Source organism: Cyanistes caeruleus, chromosome 3, assembly GCF_971803275.1.
Source record: "Cyanistes caeruleus chromosome 3, bCyaCae1.hap1.1, whole genome shotgun sequence".
In the NCBI taxonomy this organism is placed as follows: domain Eukaryota; kingdom Metazoa; phylum Chordata; class Aves; order Passeriformes; family Paridae; genus Cyanistes; species Cyanistes caeruleus.
The window spans coordinates 92,621,628-92,643,530 of record NC_141703.1 but is presented as its reverse complement, the minus strand read 5'-3'; the positions used below and the strand labels follow the sequence as shown (position 1 = coordinate 92,643,530).

The 21,903-nt window shown below is 38.0% G+C and overlaps 1 protein-coding gene across 45 annotated transcripts in view; it reads right to left on the bottom strand.

Annotated features, from left to right (window-relative positions):
* The window catches only part of ZBTB20 (zinc finger and BTB domain containing 20), a 473,003-nt gene that overhangs the window by 442,257 nt on the left and 8,843 nt on the right, over window positions 1–21,903 (bottom strand). For 3 of the 45 annotated variants that reach the window (XM_086882888.1, XM_086882863.1, XM_086882903.1), the window contains exons 1-2: window positions 2,035–2,151; window positions 1,894–1,938 (exon numbers count right to left, since the gene is read on the bottom strand). The exons of 19 other annotated variants lie outside the window; for them this stretch is intronic. The gene's annotated coding sequence lies outside the window, so the exon portion shown is untranslated. Of the gene's footprint in view, window positions 1–1,893; window positions 2,299–11,554; window positions 11,656–21,903 lie in introns of those variants that run through there. 23 more of the 45 variants (XM_086882899.1, XM_086882889.1, XM_086882870.1 and 20 more) reach the window with 13 other exon arrangements.

Genomic DNA, 21,903 nt, shown 5'->3' with positions numbered 1-21,903 from the left:
CGAGCCACCAAATTTTGGCACACTGATATATAAAACCTTGAAAAGTTTCACTCATGTTCTGGAAAAGCTGCTAATAAAATGGAGCAAGTGGTTTCTGTAGTTATAGTGCCAGTGAATAGGTCTGCTGCTTTGGATTTCAATTAACTTAGTTTGTTCAGTGAGGAGGCACTTCTGTAGAAATGGGGACTCGTAAGTTAAAGGACAGCTAAAAAAAAAATCACCAAACAACAGCAAAAAAAAACCTGTTGGCAGCAAAAGTTCTTTCTGGCTGCAAAATAATGGATTTTTAAGAAACATTTCAAAGGATTTGAAGGTTCTGGAGAATCTCCTAGGCAGTCTCAGGTGGGTTAGGAATATTGCATTATGGACTTCTTTGTGCTAAAAGGAAGGCCTAATGCATGTTTTTAAGAAGTCCGCCTCTTGCTATTAAATAAATAATTTTCTATTAAAAAAGGTGATTGTTACTGTTCAGAGATCTCCACTGATCAGCGTCCATTTTATATAATTACTTAGGATTCTCCAGAACATTTTATGTAACTCACTTCCACTATCCCTTTTCTTTTTTCTTTTTTTTTTTTTGTTACCAGCAGAGTAGCAGTTTTACTCTCCAACAGAAATGACAACAGCTCAGATAAAAAGACCATTTCAAATGGATCAGTTTAAGCAGTCTTTAGAACCCATAATAAATCTGGGCTCCAAAAACTCGACAATGCTAAATGGGCTATGAAATGCATCACAAATCCCTCCCCAGAAAAAAAAAAAAAAAAAAAGAAGTTAAAAAAAAAATCAATTCAGAGAAGAGCTTCAATGTTTGAAAATAAAAATAAGCAGCATATTTGTGGAATGAAAAATGGTAAATAAATAGTTACTATTTCTGGACAAAATGGCTCGATAGATTTCATAATTTGCCACCACTGTAAAAAATATCTATTCCCTTCCCCCCTCCCTTCCCCGTCAGTACACACGGAAACACAAGCATAACCATGCATAAAGTGGGAGGGTGGGGGGCAGCCAAGGATACAAACTCCCTCTTAGAAAGTTTGAATTCTTATTAACCCAGTGATGCCTCCATAATGTTACATTAGATCAGCAACATAAAAGTTAGAATATACGTCTCCTTTCTTCCTAGCAAAGGAAACTGCAAAAACACTAATAATGAAAAATAGATGTTAAAAATACCGAGGAGGAAAAAGTACATGTACAATAACCAAAATTAACCCCCTCTGCCCCCACACCGAAACAGATAAACACCAAAATCTCTGAATAAAAATCCTGTCAGGAAGAGTGGAACCTGCTTTCTCTTTTTTTTTGCTTTTATTTACTGTATGCCAAGCCTGGACTTTAAACTTACAGTGTGCACATATATAGAAAACAAAGAACGAGAGTCACCGTTAACCCTGGTCACCGGCATTACAGTTAAAAGTCATTGGCAAATACTAATAAACCCCCATTTAGCAGTAAATAAGGAGAACATGATATATGGACGGACAGATGGAACTGCATAAACAGAAAAGAAAAAGCAGAGAGACCCACAAACATACGGAGAGAGCTGTTTTAAAAGAGTGAAAGATATTGATTTACTTGGAACTAGTGTTGGAAAACAAACGTATTTGTTTCCTTCATGATTAAAAAAAAAAAGTAATTAAAGTGAATCATAAGGGGGCACACCCTTAAATAAGTCGGGGGTGGGGGGGGGATACATTTGTGGAGGGTAAGGCCTTCTATAGATGTTCCGAATTTTAAGCTAGCAAATAGGTCTGGCAAACTTACATCTCTAAATTAAAAATCGAGGGGGGGGCGGCGGGGGGGGGGGGGGGGAATAAAGAACTGCTGGTGGTTTAAGGAGAGTAGAGGATTTATTCTTTTATGTTTTATAAAAGTTAACTGGCCTACCTTGTTCCCCAGTCCTCAGTTTGTCTCCTCATAGTCGCTGTCTCCCTGGAAGTACAGTGTGAGTGGTAATGACTGCCTGCCTCCCTAATGAGTCCATTTTCCTGCTCTTGATGTTGTGTATATACACACACTGCAACCTACCTTACAAACCACAGAGACGGGAAAGGGAGAGCGAGCGAGAGAGAGCGAGCGAGAGCGAGCGAGAGTGCGAGAGCCAGGGAGAGCGAGAGAGGGAGAGAGAGAAAGGCGCACACAGACAAAGCCCTCCTACCAGACAGCAGACAAGCCTCCTTCCCCGAGCTAGCAAAATACAACTCGGCTAATGCAGCAACAGGTTCAATACTGCCAGGCTGAGGCAGCCTAGCAAAGGTATACGGGGCTGAGCACGATTGCGGGCAAATAAACACTTCGGTGCCGGCTGGCTCCACCTTTCTTATTTATGTTACAGGATGTTGGAATGCATTGTTTCAGACAGTCCATATGATTATCATAAATACATTTTTTGGTGCATATTAGCATGAAGCGCCGAAACGTATCAGCCATTCTGCTCCGTAACCTTATAGCTCTAACACATGCAGGGAAGGTGTAAACATATCTCTTTTGACAGGCAGACTACACAAAGCCCACTGATGATTTTAAAGTCATGAGATCTTTCAAGAAAGACGCTCCTGAAGATAGGTTTCCCCAGACAATAGGGGAGCAGGGAAAATTGATCTTGATGAGGAAGAAGTCTTCCTAAGAGACTGCTCGGTAAACAATTGAAAAGAGAGGGCTATTCTCCCCAGCATTCCCTCCTTTCAAAAAAATATATATTGGGAAGCTTCTACCCCTACAGCTATAATAATGTGCTGTGCTTATGTCTGAACAGGTGCAATGCATATAGTACATGGTGTTACAAGGACAGAAATAAATCTCTCAAGTAAAAAAACATTTTCCCAGTTGCAAACAGGCCAAGGTTATTTAAAATACAGGTCTAATCTGAAGAATGTTCTCCCCACTCCTTATATATTTTTGCGGGGGGGGGGTGGGGGGGTAGAGGGGATGGACTCGTGGTAGAAGGTGCGAAGGAGAAGCAAAGATAGGAGAAACAATACGTGTAACCAGTTACTATATTTTTATTTTCACAATATTCTGTCACATCTGAAGAAGATGTATGCTGCTTCTAAAATAATTTTCACTCAGCCCTGCTTCTCATCACATGTAAACTTACGTTGTTTATTTCACAAAAATTCTGTTTATTTTAATGACAACTACAGACACGTCAAAGTAGGAAGACCAGGGAAAAAGCATTTTGCACCTGTATTTCATCCTTGGCAAGGGTTCTCCATGAACTTTATAGGGTATTTTTTTAGATGGAGATACTAGCTAAAAAAAAAAAAAAAAAAAAAAGAAAAAAAAAGTTTTGTGATATTCCCAGGGTTATGCTGTAAATCAGTAGAAAAACAGATGAGAACTCTAATGTCCTCCTCAAGCAAAACAGACTTTTCCTGGAGTTACTCATACCCACCTAAAAGTTAAGTGTCCTGTCTAAGCCAGTTGTGTAGGCTCCCTCTATTGTCAGTGGAGAGACAGGCGCCTCCCAAAAGCAATTCATCCCAGCTTTCTCTGTCTCCTCACTAAAGAGGGAGCCTACACAACTAGATTAGGCTAAGCAGCTAGCTTGTAGTTGGCTAAATTAAGTAAAATGAATCTCACTTTTGATCTAAAGCTCTATTACAACATCCTGCTTCCCAAAATACATTTTTATTATCACATTTATTATTAGGCAATATATGCCTAAATTGTAGTGATGGAAAAGGGATAGCCTGCTGACTAAAACAGACAGGTAAACTCCCTAGATTCATGGATTTGTACCCTCAGGCTGGCTGGAAATTCATGATTCACACATTCTTTATAATATTAACCTGGTGACTGGTGAATTTGATTAGTTTTGTTCACTGGTAGATGGTACACATTTTTGTATTTCGTTTATAAACATTCTGGTTTTACCCAAATGTACAGTAAATACAGAAGGATTAAGTAATTTATTTCAAAAGGTTAATTTTCATTAGTTTTTTCATCAAAACACAGCCTCTCTTACCTTACAGTAAAATATGAAGAGTAAAAAGCTCTAATAGACTACTTAGTTCAACTCCTTCTGTAATATTTAGCTACGTACACACCTAGCACATGTAGAGGCAGCTCTCCAAGTTACTCCAAATACATATTACATATTTTCTTCTCTGGACTTTATGACCATAATCACCTTATTGAAGGGTATGTAAGGTCAGGAAAGCAGAAGGGGCATTTGTAGACTTTGCCTCTAACTGTGGTAACTTGATCTGGCTGTGTAAGTACCAATTGAGCAGTCACTGCCTCAGTTTTTCCATCTGTAAAACAGACTCAACTGTAGTTCCATGAGTAGATGGTACTGTAAATATGTGAAGAGTCTTCCCATCTCAGCCTGGCATCTCTCAGAGTTTTATGATGGCAAACATTACGGGAAAAGTATAAATACTTTGTCAAGGGGACTTGTATCAAAGCCAGCTGATGAAAATCACAAGTTTTCATATCATTATATTCTGTTCAAATAATAGGAATAGTCTCTGAATTTAAAATTTAAAAAACAGGTCTACACCAAAATGAGGATATCAGATGTGAGAAGTTCTTAGCAGCCTGGAATATTTGATCCCAAACTGATATTAATTCCTTTGCCTACCAATCTTACACATACAAATCTGAAGAGATATTTAAAATGTACCAACTTTGGATAAAAAAGCAGACTTGAACCCTTCAAATGTAAGACATTCAGGTTGAAATCTGAGTACTGAGTCAGAAACACTAAAGTTTGAAAAATGTTCAGATTTGTAATTGATCCAGATCCAAAACCTTCTAAGTTGGGAGGCACCTAGATCCTTAACTTTCCTCTAACTTTCTAGATATGTCATATCTAGAACTATATCTGAACCAGGATAACAGGCCAAAATTTCTCATGTTTTGAGGAAGTCTGAATCTCAGTAACAACACTAGAACTGAGCCCAGTTCCATTCACTTACAAAAAAGCTTAGGGCCAGACCCAAACTGGAACCCAAAGCCAAAGTCACATGGGGTTTGTGTACTCACAGAACTATAGAACTAAACCAAACACTTTCAAACCTCAAGATTGTTGGAAGGAAAATATGGAGTAGGTTCCAACTTAAGCTAGTTTTGGCCCTTAATGAGAAATTAATCAAATTAACCATAATCTTTATAAAATCCAAATATATGTTTTACTTGAATGAAAAAAAACCCACAAGATGTGATTTGTACAACTGGTTCCTTGCCTGGGAGTCTCTCTTAGACTTAGATCCTAACCATCAATGGCTCGATTCTGGGTTGTCTTGTTAATCATTTAATCCATCTAAACCATTTTAAAAAAAATCCTGAGTGGTACAATTTGAATGGAGAATCCTGATTTAATGTTTTGCCGACATAAAACTGCCCATTTGCTTGATTCAAAATGCTCAATGAATGCCTGCTCAGCACCACACCACACTCCTGTGGGTCTGCAATTCCTCCTCTCCATTATATGAGGAGGTCAATGGCAATGCACTGGGATGATTTGCAAGAAGAGGAAGGAGGACGTGTGGCTGCTGGCAGCTTTCAGCTCTGTCACAGGACTGGACACAGAGCTGCCGTGTGACAGTGAGGGCCTGCATGGCAGTCACAAGGCTGGCCTGTGCCTGGCTATGCAGGAGAACAGACAAGCAAGCCCTTGTCACGTGCCAGGATCGTACATCTCTCATGGCAGAGACACCAAATTTTGGTTAGGCCATGCATGGTGTCACCCCACAAGAAAGAAGCTGGAACAGAGGACTTCTGGCTGGCTTCGTAAAAGGCTGCACTATCCATCCTGAATTCAAGGACAAGCAATGCTCGTCTACCCTGTAGATGATGCTCCTGTTTTTTTTCTACAAACTTGTCTTCTTAGTTCAGAGTTGGTTTCTAGCAGTTGTCATTAGGGAGGCAAAAGAGCTCTAATCCCTCTAGCGAAGCCTCCAAAAGAATGAAAAATATACTAGCACCAGGAAGACAGTATGTCAAAAATTGTCGTGTTTGGTGCAGCCAGAATACCTATCTCCAGTTCTGCCAGAGAGCTGCAGAGCCCTGGCTGTCAATAGTAAGGGGAAAACAGAGAAAACCAAAATACCCACCAGGACTGTGAAATACTTTGTTGCAAATGACAAAATCCTGGATGACGGACAAAGAGGGAAGGAAGGTACTTCAGCGCCAAATAACATATTCTAGACTGCTCTAGTCTCTCCTCTCCACTTTATGTCTTCAGGCACACCAACATGCTAAGTTTAGACATATCTTGTTGGCAGCCAAAACTGGAAAAGGAGTCACAGCATCATATAAACTTGTCTGAGGATAAGAGCTACTTCCTTCAGAAAAAAAAAAAATAAAAATATTAGACTCTTAGCAGATACCTAAGGGTTGATTTTCAAATGCTTAAGGAATTTAAGTGAGACTGACTCCGTGAACTGGTTGGGTACCTTGCATATCCATGTGATGGGCTAAAACACTGGTTTTGATGTACTTCATGTATTTGCCCTACGACATTTCCATTAGTACCTTCAGGGAGCTCTGCATTACCAGAATCCCAGGAACTGCTCCTAGAAACCAGGCTGGTTTAACATCATACTGCTGTTAAAAATCCCAGGCAAGTTTCCATCACAATTCTGTTTCCGATGGTATAGGCAGGACCTAGAAACAGTCACAGCAACATGTCTGAACTTGATTGCTTCCACTCAGTCCCCTTAACCACATACACGGGTCTCTGAGGCTCCCCTGGTGTATCACACCATCTTGTTGCCAGCCCAACAGGATTGGTGATTCACATGTCTCTACTGGTGTCCTGCAGTGTCCCTGCAACTTTGTGCAAATGTAATGAGAGAGATGCCAATTAAAAAAGCTCAAGAGTCCTGCAGTGTGGCAGGCTGATTCAAATTAGATACCTGTATGAAGTGATTAAAAATAGGTTTTTTTAAACCTGAAGATAACAGGAGGACAGTATGTTTGATTTACATCAGCAGGGGCCAACGAAAAGCATAGAAAGACCTCACAAAGCTCTTTATTCCTGCAGATTTACTGGTGATGATGCTGAGGACAGGAAAGAGGAAATACATTGCACTTCTGGTGCCTTTCAATATGCAGAGAATCTCAATTGTTCTCCCATCTCAGCAGTCACTACTTACTGCCAGACCTCCAGATAAGTAATACTTTCCTTTAATAGAGCAACTTTGGTCCATCGTTCCATATTTCAGGTGCACATAATCATAAGCAAATCAAATCTCACTACTTCCTTTGGCAACAAAACTACTGTCATTCTCATTTTACAGATAGAGAAAAAAAATAAAAGGAAAAAGTTAATCACCCTGTTGGAGAACAGAAAGTGAGACTGTGATGTTAGCTTTTCCTGATCAGAAGTTCAGGCTATGTTGACTCTCTGGATGAGTCTCTCAGACACCCCAGCTGATTGGCACAACTGGGATGCACTTACTGAACCAGAACTGGCTTTTCTACTGTTTTCTCTTTTTTTGTTTTTTTGTTTTTTTTAATCTCAGAATGTCTTGAATAATAAACTAGATGAAAAGCTGACATGTCTCCAACAGTTTAAACAGGTTTGTATAAATCTGTGTGAAAGTAGTGTGTGCCAAGTACCCACTTTCCTTTGTGATGACACTACCTGTACTTCAGTGGAGGAACACTTTGCACAATGACTGTTTCCCCAGTCCACCTTGCATTAAGGCTGCAAAATGTTGTTTCTGTTGCATAATCCTCAATCCTCCCATGTCATATGTTTCTCTAGTACTGTGTTGGGTAAACACTACTGCTGCATCAGTAAATTGTTAGAGAGAGATCTCACAACATAACAAATTTTGTCCCAGCAAGGCCAATCCCTTGCTTTTATACTCATCAACAGTGGTGTATATTAATCACCACCTACACGGACTGAGACTCCTGATCAACTCCACAAGACAGTATCATAACCAACATATAACTTTCTAATTCAAAAACCAAAACCGTACAAAAATCCCTCAGACATACATGCACATGAACTTGGGATGTCCATGTGTTATTGTCTTTCTGTCCTGGATGTGTAGATTGTGTTGCCATTATTTAACCACTAACAAGGTGCAGTAATGTGTAGCCTTGGCTGTACATATATGTTCATGCTCTCCACTTACAGAGGTGCTGGGATATTACCTTTATTTGCCTGGGCAGGCCATTAGTGACCAATTTAGCTGTTGAGCTAAGGTGCTAGGCCCTCATGCAAGCTGTGGAGTTAGAATGAAGTCAGATCTTGTTACAAAGCCCACTGCATTGTATGGTGCACCCTCTATTATATAACTATACAGTTCCCAAAGGTAACCTCTGATTCCATCATAGAGACATGTTGCAATTCAGCCAACACTTAAGGACTAGAAATTTGATGAATTACTTATGAAAATCCACACTGAATCCATCCCAAACTGAACAACAAATAGTAAAAAGTAGGTTTATCACATGAAAGGAGCTTTGGTAACAAACAAATCAGGAGGCACATTCATCACTCTCTTCTACCAGATAACCAGGATGACTATCAAATATTTCTATTTTTGCCACATAAAGTTAAGGAGCATGCAGACTATTGATTGCTGTCATAATGATTTCAGACATGAAGCATAGTGAAAATTTTGTAGCTCAAGGTGGCCTTGAGCTTTTCTACTTTTACCTTGTTTAAATAATAGAATATAGTGGGAAAACAGCCAACAAAGCAACACAAACTTGTGCGACTCTAGTGATTGCCGTAGCAGTTGAGATGCACTAAGTTTATCATGAATGAAGATCTGATCTAGCTGGGGGAAAAACGTGAGACACATCACTAGCAATATTTTGGAATCTTTTATTTTACCCTCAGGGTGCAACTGAATATTTTCATAAGCCTATCAGCATGAATCCATTCTACCTGGAAAATATTTATGTCAGCATTTTCAAAGATGCTACTCATTCAAGAGGTAATTATCTCCTAGTTTAGAATATCACATCTGAGAATACTGCCCCCCAAATGAATAGCCATTTCTGGAAAAATAAAAACAAAAATGCAGTTTAAGTGTATCAGATGTATAATGATGGAAATTTTTACTCTTTTATTGACTATACATGAAGTGGACAAAACCTCCTCTACAAAAAAGAGGCAAACAGTGTTGAAACTTCAGACATCCAAAAACTCTTCACTAGGCACTTAAAGTTATGCAATTGTCATAAAAAGCCAGAGGGTTTTTTTAAAATCTCTCTTATGGTAAGAAATATTTTTAAATCTTTTTAATGTAGTTTTTAAAACTAGGAATTTCTTTATATATTTTCTTAAAGCTAAGGATATATGACCAAAAAAAGTCATAGTATGTACAATAATGCTGTACTATTTGAAAGAAGCAACACTATGTGCTATTATTCATCTAATACTTCACCATGACATCCCTTCAGTGGATGTAGGATTTTCCTCAAACTCAGTCCTTGTGAGAAAGTTCCTCTATGAGATTTTTCTCCATGTATTCTAGGCAAGGGAAAACTAATCCATTTACCAGGCAAACTGAATTTTTAAGTTACTGAACAAGCTGGACTTTTGCTAAAACCTCTTAGGCTTGTTTCTCACTTAGAAGCATTTCAGCCCAAAATCTCACCATATGACCTGTTTTCAGCTGGCCCAAATTCCCATACAGTCCCTGTGCTTAGTGTTTCTGGATATGTGCCCCTAAAATCCCACTGCCGGTTAACAGAAAACATAAAGCCCAGGGACTTGGGGACATTTAGGCCAAGTGGCTCTGACCTGTGACTATAAAAAAGTGCCTGATTCTCTTTAAGGGCTAACTAAATATTGTGAGACCATTCAGTAAAGCAATGGAAATGAGTAAAACATCAAGCAAAGATTTATCTTTGATAGCCTCAGAAGCCCACTCCAACAACAAGCTTAACTGCTGAGCCTTGTATCAAACACACAGGAAACACTAGTAAGGATCTAACCTTTTTACTAACAGCAGTGCCACCAACATTAGGTATAAAAGTTTCATGTTCACAAAATTTGATTATGTGTAGACCACCTCAGGATTATTTTTGTGTGTATGTGGGCAGGATTTGTCACCTTTGAAACATTTAATCAAATATGTTTCTGAAGAATAAAGAACCAAGATGCACTAGATGTAATAAAGAAAAGAAATACTCTGGTCTCTCTTCTTTTTTTTTTTTTTTTTTTTTTTAACTTTATATAAGCTAAGTTCTATTAGAAAAACTAGATTGGGTCCAATTAGTCCTTTAGTTTTAGCCTAAAGGAGAATATTTTTTGATAAAGTGAACACAGTTTGCTCAGCTATTTTAAAGGACACTTTTAGAGGTGCATTTATTTTCCTGAAGTATTAATTGAAGCTCATTTTGAAAGGAATAGATGAGAGAGTTTATTATTTAAAGCCAAAGAAATTAAAAGCAAAAAGTTGTAATGACTGAAAATTAAGCCTCAGGTCTTATTTTACACAAGAACAGAGATAAGAACCTTTCTCTCAATCAAACCTGTCAAAAATTGGAAGATCTAGCAAGGTTAGTGGTGGTGTAAGTCAGACAGAAATGAGCTTTGGTATCCTATAGACAAACAACTCTTTTATTTTGCCCGTGTTTGAACAAAAGGGCCTTTCATTACAGAACTAGAACATACAGAACAAGGTGACATAATATTTTCAAAATGATATAATAGAAACAAAGTGTACCAACTTCTATGCTACTGTTCAGTCAGGTTTTGTAATGAGCCCAAGTCAGATACTATTTTATGGTCAAAGGGCTCCTTTTCTATAACTTTCTTTGCAAATATTAGCTAGAACTGTAAGATTTTGTATTGCAACCAGGATTATCTATGATTATATAATGAGAGATCCCCTTTGTAATATCTGTGCAATTAGGCATAATTAAGTTTGTCAGAGGAACGTTAATTTCCTGATTTTTGAGTAAATAAAGAATCAATGTTAACATTGCACTAATCAGTACTAACTAACATTTAATTTGTTTTGTTTCAAAGTCAGAGGTCACATTGTGAAACCATTTGATAATATGCAACAAAAAAACTCAGCAAAATAAACAGAATTTGGAATAAAGATAACTTTATATTAACTGGTACTTTGCTGTCCTACTGTTCCATTTGTTGAGTTGTCCTGAAGCCAACAAAATATTGGTAAGAAACAGGATATAAATATGACTTTAAGTAGTCTCTGTTGCAGTCTCAGAATCCATCAACTTTTTTTTTTTTTAGCACACTGTGATAACATCACAGATATTAGAACCATAAATGCCAGTATACCTTTACACTTTTTGTTTCAAAAACAATGGCACTACCACTACAGCTGAATGGAATAGCTTCAGGAGCTATTCTCACCAGCTTCAGGAAACCATTTGAGGTCCAGGCACCAAGCAAGGGAAGAAAATTATGTCTGATAGAAATCCCACATAAATATCGAGCTATACATCACACATCCATCCAACTGAGTAAGCAAATGAGTTTCAGCCTGAAATTCCTAGGGATTCCCAGAGTAAAGCTGCAATGTGCCATAAAAATTCACTGGGGATTCTCAGATATGGGATTATGGGGGCAAACTGTGAGCAAGCTGTTAATGGTTACCTGGTGCAGCACAGTTATTCTCAGTCACGAGAGCTGGGACTGCCTGTGTAGGTGCCATGTGCAGCTCATGTAAGCATCTTTAAAACAGGTACGAGAGAAGTAGCCACAGGGTTATAATGAAGATAATTTATGGGGCATTACTCCCCCAAATTCCTGTTTCAATATAAACAGTACTCTGGGCTCCAAGTATCAAAATGTGACAATGCTGAAGGTCTACATAACAGTATTATCTCTTCTTTTTCCTGCCTTATTTCTTGAGAAAAAAACAGTAAAGCAGTAAATAGTTTCTACATTTAAATGACTGACAATAGTCTTCAGAGTCAACACTGCTTGACACAGCCAAGAATTCTTGTATTAAGAGACTGACTGGAAACAAACAAGTGTCAGCTCACATCTAATGCAATCTTTAATTAGAACCTCACAGTCAAGCAGACTACAAGCTTTTTACATCCTAAATTAAAGCTGTAATTTTGGAGCACAAGAAGTCAACCACCAGGGAACAAAAGCACCAGCTCCCCATACTGCTAAAAGTCAACTCAGTCTGACCCCTGTTTCAAAATATGAAGATAAGTGATAAATTACATCATTTTCTGGAGCAGACAAGATATAACAATTGCTATGAATTTTTAGTGTTAGGTACTTAATGATGCTGGAAGTTCTTTGGGATAACTACAGACTACTCTGAGAAAAGTTATGTGCAAGACAAACAGAGCCCAAAAATCTGATTTACAGGTTCTATCCACATTCTTGTTACAACACCATCCACAGGTCTCAAAGCTTAAGATTAGCCATCCCTATCTACAACAAGACTTCACTTTCAGAGGAATGAGAATACTTGCTTCACAATAGCTCAAAGGTGTTCAAATCCCTGCCAGACACTAACACTTCATTCCATTCATTTTAATGGAAAATAGATGTCCAAATTCCCAAAGACAGCCCTTTTACCACTGGGCCTAAAGAAAGAGATTACTTGAAAATATCTTTTTATCACAAGAGAAGACAGGAAAAAAATTCCAATTAAAATTGGTGGAATTGATCAAAGAATGAAAGCCATCAAGGAACAAAACAGCAAAATGGGGAATAAAATAAGGGAAAAGTGCATAAAGTTATCTCAGTCTCCTCAAGGAGTAAAAAAAAAACCCTTCCTACTAGGGTAAAAGAAGATGTTTCCAGTTTGTTTTCGAACAGCTAAAAAGTAGTTAGGTTAAAGACTAGGAAGCAGATTGAAAACTGTGGCAGTTTGAAAAAAGGCAGACCATAAAGCTGGAAGTAAAACATTGTACCATGAATTACTCAATTGTCACAATTAAATGGCCAGAAATTACTTAAGTGTTTTAGGAATAGCCATAACCACCCCTAACATCACAGGTTTTACTTTGAACTGAAATCCTTCTGCTCAAAAAAAAATTCCTAGGCAATGCTACTTGAGCTAGAAAAGTATTTCCTAGAGCAGTCTTTAGGCTTATCATGGAAATCTGCACACGTGTGGGAAGGGTAGTGGATTGCAGCATGTAATTAAAAAAGTACATGCAAAATAACATAAAACCCCCATATTTTTTACATAAAAAAGTAAAATACCTTGGCTAGGTTGCAGCCTTTTCCCTGCTCCTCTTAGCACCTTCATTTTCCAGCTTCTCCCTACCAACTCAGCCTTTCATTCCTCGCTTTGTCTCACATGCACTCAAGATTAGATCAAGTCCTGGGAATTTCTAAGCACAGCTCTGGGCCTAAAACAATCCCTGTGGGGACAAGGAAGGACTTGGTGGATAAAGAGCCAACCATCCCACACAGTTACCACTCCACACATTTCTCCCACTGTGGCCACACTTTAAACCCACAGAAAGCTTCTTGGAATTTCCTGCAGTACCCGATATGTCCTTCTCACTCTTAAAGCAGCATATGCACTTCCATCTTTGAGAAAACATCAATAAACAGTTCAAATAGTTACTTGTCAGCCACATTTTCATTTAAACTACACCTAAGATTGCACAGAGAGGGTAATCATAGCATCATGGAATGGTTTGGGTTGGAAGGGGCCTTAAAGTTCATCCAGTTCCACCCCCCTGCCTTGGGCAGGGACATCTGTCACTGGACCAGGTTGTTCAAAACCTCACCCAACCAGGCCTTGCACACCACTGACACATGGATGCACACTACTTTGCAGCTCTGAGAGAGACTGAAAAAACAAACAAAAAAATCCCCAGAGGCAAAAAAAAAGGCAATGACCCTTTGAGAGCCACTAAATATGATAAATATGAGCAAAAGCAGCACAAATTGTATGGTACTGGTAAATTAGCATATTTTTCTTTTCTCTGCAACTGAAAGTGTCTGAGTTGCACTGGCTTTTAGAGGGGTGCTCCCCATGCTCTCCCATGTAAACACCAAACCAAAATTCACACAGATGTGATTGGTGAGACAGAGTCGTGACAGACAAAACTAGAGGTGTTCAAAAGCAGAAATACATTTGACCAAAGATGGCCTGCTCAGCCCCTCACAATAGACCTAGGGAAGATGTTATTACATTTTGCTGTAGGGGTTGCTTATACATAGTTTGACGAAGAGTCCATGAGTCATGTTACCTATATTTACAATGTCAGATACAGAAACAATCCAGTGCTGACTATTCAGGATCTGACACTTAGAAATGTTTACATGAAAATAACAAAGAATAGGAAGAAGAGATCCTTGAAAAAAATCAGGTTCTATTTTCTATCTGCAAATGAGAAATTTAAACATTTTAAGACTCAACAGGAAAGTGGCACGAGTAAAGGAGTTCTGTCCCTCTTATAAGACAGCAAAAAACATAAACTCTTTCAAGTCAAGCACTTTCAGGGCTTGGTGAGAGAGATGCTGATAGTCAATGGAATAATTTTCCAAATGATGCTAAAAAGAAAGTAATAAACTAATCAAGTTTTGAACATGAACATACAATACTTGTATTAAGTAACTTCCATTAAATAATCTGAGTAGTCTATAACAAGTCTAACAAAAGCCAGGGCTCTCACACAGGTTTTCCATCGTAACTGTTAAATCCAGACTGCAGGCTTCTTACTCTACTGTTAATATTAAAAATACCAATATTACAAACTGGAGCTTAATGGTTAAGACACATAAAAATATTCATTTATCTGACTTCAAGAGAAGTACGAGAAAGCAATAGGTTTATGCATGTACCAAAGTAACAGATCCTAACACAATTTCTTAACAGTGTAGGCATTGTCAAAATTGTTCAAAAAGTTAGGATGACTTCATATCCAACTCAAAAAATGCACATAATTCATTTTTGTGGACTCTTCAAGATGAAATGTTCTTTTAAGTGAAACTACTGAAGCAGGATTCTGATGAGTTTGATGATTCTGAAAGTGAGATGTTTTAATGCTGTCATTATCATTATTAAATGTAGCTGTAATGATGATTTAAATCTGTGTTCCAAGCCTCCTAGATGCTCTTAAACATTAGACACCTTTGTGTCTTGAAGACCCAGAAACAAGCTTACCAGTTGATTATGCTGTAAAGAAAAGCTCTGCTTAACAAGACAGATGCAACCTTATTTTGTCTTAATGATATTGCCTTCAGTGGAATACAAAAGGAGTACTTGATAGCAATGATTGAAACATTTATTTTAGAGACTTTTAAATTCAGCTGTCCACTACAAGAATCTCCAAGGAGAAAACAGGAGGATAATAAAAGAAAAAGTAACAGCATTAGTGCAGGTTGGCTATCTGACCATGACAAATGATCTCCTAATGACCACAAGTTTACAATGAAATGTATGTCTTTGTATGCTGCTATTAAAAAATGGAAACCACAAGCACTGGTGCAGTTACCAAAGATACCATCCAGCAATGAGAAGTGCATGCGAGAGCTGTCTTTACTCTTTGGTTAGACAGAAAAAAAAATTTGAAACAAGAATGTTTAAAACTCTTTTTTCTGCTTCTGATATATGGCTGCTCAGTGCTGTATTTCAGCCACACTAAGTGAAAAAGGAACAGCTAAACTTTTCCAAACCCGTACCTATAGAGCCCAAAGACAAATCTGCTATCACCAGCAGGCTGGATAACTTGAGTGAAAAAGGGTAACCTGAGAGACAAAGTGCCCCTGGTTCCCAGAGACACTCAGTGTTCCTCTCAGGAGCACGTGATTCTGTGTTTGCATCAACAAGTGTCTTGAAATTTGCACTGAGAAGAAGAAGGACTTTGATCAGAAAATAGCACACATTTTTCTCTGCAAGGAACTTTACAGAGAGGTACTAAATTTACAAAAGCAGTTGAAGGAGGTTTCAGAGGGACTTGACAGATTACAGGCTGATGACACTACCATTACAGCCTCAGTGGAAATGTGGTTTGATCTAATTAACAACAAAGAACTAGAACCACTGAAGAACAAAATTAAAAAATTATTCAAAGACTCTTGGAAGCTTTCCATTTCATAGCCACCAGGATGGATTCGAAACACAGACGGAAAGGATTAAACCCAGGATAAGATGTCAACATTGGGACAGGCATTGAACACATTCCAGGTATCTTGAACATTCTAAGATTAAAAACTGAAGATACATATTTTGCTTTCAATATGTGATTAAAAAATGGATTTGATTGAATACAGTTAATTTAATCTTGCAGGTGGAAAATACAGATGTTAAATTAGGGCAGACAAGATGGCTGAACTTAGAAATGCTGGATTTTAGAGCAGATGCATTGCTGTCCAGCCAACTCAGCATCACTTTTACACATTTTTAGTTTATTCATATTGCTTTCATTGAAACTGTGTAACAGCATAGGTGTTAAAATCAAAGAATCTGATGAAGTGCACCAATATGCAGAGTTAGATATAAAGCCTCATAGAGCTAATTTTTTTCACAAACTACAGAGACTGTGAAGATGTTCTTGATTTTAAGTGCAGAATCACACACTTTGCCTTTTAGGTAATGTGTCTTTTTGTGTTCAAGGGATAAATGCACCCATAAAATACATCACATGATTTGTGAGCACTGTTTCAGTGGATACTATACTGCATTTGAGTGTTTCCTCCAATAGGCTTTTGCAGAAAAAAACCAAAAAAAGTCATGCTGGAGAGAAAAATTCAACTTTGATACATTGGCTGCTGTTTCCACATACAAGTTTTCTCTCCACACCCAATAGAGAACACATACCTCAGCTGAACAATTGTGAGCATATGTTAGCTATGCCAATATCCTGTGGAAAGCAACAAAAGGCTTTAACTTATTTTTAACCGAGAGAATCACATAACTACGAAAGCTTTTCCTTGAGAATTTCAAGTCAAGTTGGGATTACTGTACTTCCCTCTTTGGGAAGTTCTACGATTATTAATCTTATAATTAAAAAAGTAGAAGTTAATGAGGAAACATGTTAACATCAGATGATTTACAGGCCTATTAATACTAAAAGTGTATTGGGAAAAAAAAAGGGGGAAAAGGAAAAACCCATTGTGTAATCCAGTTCTGATGAAATGCTGGACAATTTTGAGACTGATAAAGTGAGTCACTGCCAACTGACTCAGCATGACAACGGGAGTTCATTGTTGCCTTTGGACTGAAGGAAGCAAGCACGCAGTTAGTTCAAACCGGATTTGTTCTTTCACTAAAATGTGCTATTTCCGCCACCATCTTCTCCTCCTCTCACGTCTTCCATCAGACCCTCTGGTGTCTCCAGTACACACTGCATTTATTAAGCCCTGCAGTATTCAGCTAGCATTGGATACAACACACATTAAGCCCTCAGATGCAGCATGTTACAAAATTAACTTAAAAGACTGGAATGCAGCTCCATTTTTAAGTCCCAGTATATTTATATTTCACATATGGTTTTCGCTAGGCTATTCACAGGGGGGACTATAAAGCATCTCAACATGTGAGGTACTCTTGTAAACCTCACTATGTCCTCAGTTGCACTTACTGTCCTCAGGCATGGGGGATGTTGTACTGGAAGCATTAATATGTATATACGTGCTGCTTTTTACATCCACATTTCCTTCTGCTTGTAGGTTTGGCAACAGCAGGATGGCTGACTTCAACTCAAAAAATGGAATTCCTGTTTGTTTCCAAGGCTTTACAAAGACTAACTTCTGCCAGTCACTGCAACTTCCCCCCACCCCATCACCCTCTGAAGTTAACAAAACAGAGAGCTCAGCAGCTCCCATGGGGCTCAGGACCCTCCAGAGTCTGGACAACAGAACTGAACAAAATGTACTGGTCCCATCCGTGAGATCTCTCAATTATAAGAGAAGGGTTTCCTTTAATATTGCAATAAAGTGCATTTACATTGTTAACATACATAAGACTGACCAAGAGAAAGGCTCACCTGTTGCACAACATTGCATGGAGTGCAAAGGGTAATATTCCAAAATCTGGTTTGTGGCTCTTTACCTTTTCCATAACATCGTTGACTATTTTCTGCTTTTCCAACTAAAGCTGCTTTTCCTGAAGTCTGTCTGAAATGTGAAAGTCATGTTTTGAGGGTTTTTTTTTTACAAGGGATTATTAGAGTCTTTAGAAGTCTACTGATTTTACTGTAGTCTAAGAAAGACTCTAAGAAATAAAATTATTTTTGAAAAGAAACAAGCAACAAGCAAGGTCTACACTTGTACAAGTAGCTAAAGCAAACCCAGCCATTATAATTTTTCAAAATGTGTGTTTTGCCAAAAGGAACTATGCCACATCAAAAATTGTCATGCCAGGTGAGAAAAACTCAGAACTGGAGGATAGGAAAGGTAATCAGCAAATAGGGGTTATATCCAACTTGAATGTAGACAACTTGACAGGTGTCTTGAACTAAGTCAGTCAACATCTCTAAATATGAGTTTATCCAGTGCAGGAGGCTATTAATGCTTTCCTATTTCAGAAGGGTGTCTTAAAGCTTAATTAATTGTTCATAAAGAACTCAGATTCTCAGATGAGAAGCATCAGAAAACACCAAAGTATTACTAATCTCAGGTGCCAAAAAATTATCCCTGCTCTTGCATGGATAGGTCTGAAATATTTGTAATTTCTATGATAGCAATATCCCCAGTCCAGTTTGCAAATGATGAGAGTTATCCAAGTAAAATAAATGTCTGGCCATCAGAGTAAACAAAGACATCATTTTACGAGTCCAATCTAAATTGTAGAGATAATCAATATGAGAATAGCAGTGCCCACAATGAAACCTGTATTAATTATGAAGAGAGTTTATGAAAGAAATTAATCATTATTATGGAGTTCGCTGTAGGAATTTAATAGCATGAGCCAATTCTACATGACTCTTATGATGCTTGAGGTCAAATATGCTGAGTTTGAAATAAACTTTAATCTACTCTGAACTAACTTTGTATAAAAAAAGAAAGCTTCTCATAAGTTCCACTGTACTGCCCAAAATAATAAATCTATTCTACCCTGTAAGTGCGTGTGGTCTGATATGCCATCCTGAAAATAGAATATAATGTCTCTCTTCCCTCTCTTTTCTTTTGTTTGCCTTTTTTTGTTTAGATTGGTGCTATAGGAAAATTATATACACTGATTACAAGAGAAAATTTGATATGGGAGACAAGCAGTATATTTTTAAGCTTACTTTGTTGGTTTTGTTTTTTTTTCCTTAAGTAACCACTCTTCCAAAACAAACAGAGAAATGTTTATGGAAATAAAGAAACAAATTATAACAATTTTAGGTAGCATACCACAGTCAAATAAATACCATTTTCTAATAAAACAAACTGGGAGAAAGCCTATTTGAACTTAACCCATATTAACCAAGAAAGCAGCTCAAGGGACTTTCTGTTCCAGAATCAGAACCATTCTTGAGAGCATGAGATTGATATCCTTTGAAGAACTTCAGAATCCCTTTCATAGGGATTATAAATTCTTCTGTGACTGCAAGTGTTGAAAATGTTCAATGTGGGCTTAATTCCACTTCCAGTCAAGTCCCGGTTGTGTTCAAAGAGAGAAGAGTGAAACTGATGCTGAGAGCTTTTGAAAGGCCTATACTTTGTATTTATTTGTTTTTGTAAAGTTCATCTTACACAAAGTAAAGGAAGGAAGACATAAGTAATAGCCCATCTCACTGATGTGAAGTCCACAAATGGCAAGAAGTCCATGGATCAGAATTAGACAGGGAATTCTCGGGGGGGTCTCTTCTTTGGGGTACTTCTGAGCTTCTGTATACGTGTGTCTTTGTGAGGGGAAGGAAACCAAACCGCTGGGATGCAGCCAAGATGTAGGGGTTGACTACTGCTCCATGTGCAGAGAGAGATGCAGCAGTAGTTTCTTCTTGCTTCTCCAAAATATGGGATTAGCCATTTTGGAGACTCCTAATAATGTATGCAAAGCTCACAGTATGGTCAATAACAATTAGGTGCACAACAGGAAGAACCAATCCTTAAAATTTAACAAGAACAGTCGCCAGTTTAAAGAGTCAAAAAGAGCTCAGTGTACATATTTCTCTGAGCTTCCTTGGTTGATGCTGTAGGATTTCTTTGTAGTTGTACAATTCTGCTTGCTAAAATTCTCTTGGCAACTACAGACTTCCTTACTTCTGATCTCATCACACACAGATGGCTCAGGCTTGTAAAATATTATTAGGGGACGTGTTGGAGTGGCCTGAACATGGGTCACTCCAGCAGCGTAATCTGACTCTCACCATTTCTCTGTATTTGTGTAACCTTGAGTTCTGCCAGAGTTCCCCAACCTGCAAAACGGGAAAAGAGTCTACCCCCTAACAAAGTGATGAGAACGTGTGAGTGAATATATGTACAACCCTATAGAAAAGGGAAAGTGTTACTGCTATTTGGGGAGAGTAAGAGAGTCATGTGGACTTCAGTTTTATTCTCTTCTCTGAAACAAACACCAACATAGATATAAATAGTGCCTGCAGAAAAGCAAGGGATGAACTTCTGTATGTTTTTTTAAACATTCTGTAGCTTTTGCATGTGAAGCCTGCTTAGAAGATTTTTGAATAGTTTAATAATTAAACCAAAAATCTTTAGTTCTAAAAGTATTAACATTTACCAGAGTGGATTTAGTTTTCCAGTGGTGTCATAAATTCACAGTATTTACCCACCAGTTCTGGTTTTCATAACAAGACTGTGGTTTTTATTTTGATCCCTGGTTAATTTATTGCTGCAGCGCATCATTTTGCTTTTCTTTTGGAGGTTCTGAGGAAAAGTAATTCTTTACAGACACTGTTCAGATGGTATTTTTCAATTAAAAACACTTAAAGCAGAAAGGAATGATTGTCTGGTGGGGGACTGAAGATCAGAGTTCAATGCTTGGCTCTACAATAGACTCCCTGGGGAAATTTTCAAAGGCACAAATGGCAGGTTGGCACATCACTCCCATACTTGCTTTAGTGGAAGTTAGTTGCCTCTGAAAACCTTTATTTCCTTTCCCTGGATTATCCCAATAAAATCATCTAATTTTTCTCTGTGTCTTGGTCTGCAACCACAACAGTGGAAATTCTAACATTTTGTTCCGCTCACTTCTCTCCTGACTTGCTTTATTAACTAAAAGCTTCCTGAGGCAGCACCTCTTTTACTGCATGTAGAATACCCAGCAGCAGTGGATGAGGCACTGATCTCCTCTGGGACTCCCCAGTTCCTGTTAGAATGTACACATGCAAATAACATCAATACTAATTGGGAATCTGGAATTATCATGCTTATCAGGTAAGGTCCAGGTTACTGTGCTGTCCAGGAGCAGTGATGCTTAGGTAAAAAGCACCACATTATCAGCCCAAGTGAATGGCATCCACAGAACTGGAGCCAGACAGCAAGGCTGGGTGAATGTCTCCCAGTAGCACCAAGATGAGCCACCATTGAAAAAGGGAAATTATTGACCCTCCTCGTCTCAAGTCCTTGGTTTTTTGGAATTGTTCCATTTAAGTAAACACCCTTTGACCAAAATGTTATGTTTTACTGGAATAAAATGCAAAGCCTTAACAAATGTCCACGAGGCCTTTCAGAAAGCAAATCATGAACCTGAGTTTGTATTTGCACCACAAGAGAGAAGTAGTCAGCCACTGTGGTAACGAAAGCAGGCCTGTCTTATTTATCTTGCAAGGCAGGATTAGGCACAACAATTTTTGCTTTCAAACCACATATGTAAAATTCCCAAAAATGTGACATGTGGAATTACTTAAAGGGAGTGAATGACAATATACTGAATAAATGTGCATGACCAGTAAATTCAAGAAAATATTGATCTGTATTTGTTTATTCAAAAAGTGGAGTGCCCCAAAAAATTATTCTACTAAAACTAATAATTATTTTTTTCTACTCTACTGAACTTAGATGCATTGTGACCATGAGTTAAAATTAAAAAAAAAAAAACACCACAAAAAAACCCAATTCATTTTCCATGT